Genomic DNA, 3139 nt, shown 5'->3' with positions numbered 1-3139 from the left:
TTTGAAATAAAATTAAGAAGAAAATTTTGAAAAATATTTTTACATTTTCGAAAAATAGAGAAAAAAATGAAAAAGAATTGATTTTTGAAAAAGTTTTGAAAAAGATAAGATTTTAAAAATTGAAATTTTGACTTGACTAACAAGAAATAACTAATTTTAAAAATTTTTTGACTAAGTCAACCCGAAATTTCGAAATTTATGGAAAAAAAAAGGAAAAGATTTTTTTTTATTTTTGAATTTTTTTATGAAGAGAAAGAAAAACACGAAAATGACTCGCAACATGAAAATTATGAATCAAAATACATGATGCATGCAAGAACACTATGAATGTCAAGATGAACACCAAGAACACTTTGAAGTTCATGATGAACATCAAGAACATATTTTTGAAAAAAAATTTTGATGCAAAGAAAACATGCAAGACAACAAACTTAGAAATCTTTCATGTTTAGACACTATGAATGTAAAAATGCACATGAAAAACATCATACAATACAAAATAATAAAATATGAGGATCAAACAAGAAGACTTACCAAGAACAACTTGAAGATCATGAAGAACACATGCATGAATTTTCGAAAAATGCAAGAATAAAGAGAAACATGCAATTGACACCAAACTTATAAATTGACACAAGACTCAAACAAGAAATATAAAATATTTTTTATTTTTATGATTTTATTAAATTTTTTTTCCGATTTTTTTTTCGAAATTTTATAGGAAAAAGAAAATAAGAAATTCAGAATTTTTAATAAGAATTCCAGGAATCTTTCAATGTTAGCCTAAAGCTCCAATTCAGGAGTTGGACATGGCTAATAGCCAGCCAGCTTTAGGATATAAATCAGGCATGCAACAGCTGATACTTCATCCAATTCTATATACATGCCTTTTATGTTGACAAGTTAAAGCCTCAATCCAAAGGAATTTGGATGTGGCTTTACAGCCAGCCAAGCTACAACATGTTACCATGAAACTCTAGAATTCATTCTTAAAAATTTTGAATGATTTTTGAAAACAGAGGAAAAAAAAAATTTTTTTGAAAGAAAAGACTCAAACAAGAAATATAAAATATTTTTTATTTTTATGATTTTATTAAATTTTTTTTCCGATTTTTTTTTCGAAATTTTATAGGAAAAAGAAAATAAGAAATTCAGAATTTTTAATAAGAATTCCAGGAATCTTTCAATGTTAGCCTAAAGCTCCAATTCAGGAGTTGGACATGGCTAATAGCCAGCCAGCTTTAGGATATAAATCAGGCATGCAACAGCTGATACTTCATCCAATTCTATATACATGCCTTTTATGTTGACAAGTTAAAGCCTCAATCCAAAGGAATTTGGATGTGGCTTTACAGCCAGCCAAGCTACAACATGTTACCATGAAACTCTAGAATTCATTCTTAAAAATTTTGAATGATTTTTGAAAACAGAGGAAAAAAAAAATTTTTTTGAAAGATTTTTGAAAATTTTTTGAAAATAAAACAAAAAGAAAATTACCTAATCTGAGCAACAAGATGAACCGTTAGTTGTCCAAACTCGAACAATCCCCGGCAACGGCGCCAAAAACTTGCGTTTGACTCCAGAATGCAGCATGGAACTAGCGTTGAGCGCCAGTTTGCGTCGTCTAATCTCGAATAAAGTATAAACTATTATATATTGCTGGAAAGCTCTAGATGTCTACTTTCCAACGCCATTGAGAGCGCAACATTTGGAGTTCTGTAGCTCCAGAAAATTCATTTCGAGTGTAGGGAGGTCAGAATCCAACAGCATCAGCAGTCCTTTGTCAGCCTTCTTATCAGAGTTTTGCTCAGGTCCCTCAATTTCAGCCAAAAATTACCTCAAATCACAGAAAACACACAAACTCATAGTAAAGTCCAGAAATGTGAATTTAACATAAAAACTAATGAAAACATCCCTAAAAGTAGTTAGATCCTACTAAAAACTACCTAAAAACAATGCCAAAAAGCGTATAAATTATCCGCTCATCAGCACCCCCACTTTAAAACCGTAACCATAACCTTATCTATGATCGCCCCACCTTAAAACCGTGACCATAGCCTTATCTATGGCTACGGCTTTCACCATGACCATAGCCTGTATAGTCACCCCACCTTAAAACCATGACCATAGCCACCATAGCTTATCTATAATCACCTTTTTGTAAAACCGTGACCATAGCCTATTTTATTTTATGAGATTTAATTTTTTTTTTAAAAGTATAATCACATCCCAAAATGATAATCACAAAATAAATCTAAAAATGAGAAATTCAAGAAATCTAAATCATAAAAGTTACATTATAAGCTAGATATGTTTTTAGTCCAAACAACACAAATCAAAATAGAGTGTAATTTATCCATTACATGTAATACCAAATAAAGTCTCGTTTCAAAAAGTACAAAACACATCAAAATATATATTACATTTAGATAATCCTAAGAGCTTCACAGTATCAGTGTCATCTCCTCTATCTACTTAGATAATTCTGACATAGCAAATAGCAAATTTTGCTTCTGAAGCACCCATCAGAAGCCTCTCAAATGTGGCTTCTGCTTTAGCAATTCTTCCTTGCTACACATAATCATAGAGAGAAACCACCAGGTGTTATGTGAAGTATGGAAACCAGAGAGATACAGGAATGAAAATGCAATGAAGAGAAGCAAAAAGGAACATTCAAAAGCTACATTTTTTTTTTAAAAGTATAATCACATCCCAAAATGATAATCACAAAATAAATCTAAAAATGAGAAATTCAAGAAATCTAAATCATAAAAGTTACATTATAAGCTAGATATGTTTTTAGTCCAAACAACACAAATCAAAATAGAGTGTAATTTATCCATTACATGTAATACCAAATAAAGTCTCGTTTCAAAAAGTACAAAACACATCAAAATATATATTACATTTAGATAATCCTAAGAGCTTCACAGTATCAGTGTCATCTCCTCTATCTACTTAGATAATTCTGACATAGCAAATAGCAAATTTTGCTTCTGAAGCACCCATCAGAAGCCTCTCAAATGTGGCTTCTGCTTTAGCAATTCTTCCTTGCTACACATAATCATAGAGAGAAACCACCAGGTGTTATGTGAAGTATGGAAACCAGAGAGATACAGGAATGAAAATGCAATGAAGA

This window comes from Arachis ipaensis, unplaced genomic scaffold, assembly GCF_000816755.2.
Source record: "Arachis ipaensis cultivar K30076 unplaced genomic scaffold, Araip1.1 Aipa1220, whole genome shotgun sequence".
Taxonomy (NCBI): Eukaryota; Viridiplantae; Streptophyta; class Magnoliopsida; order Fabales; family Fabaceae; genus Arachis; species Arachis ipaensis.
The sequence above is the reverse complement of the archived record's forward strand: the minus strand, read 5'-3'. Positions refer to the sequence as shown.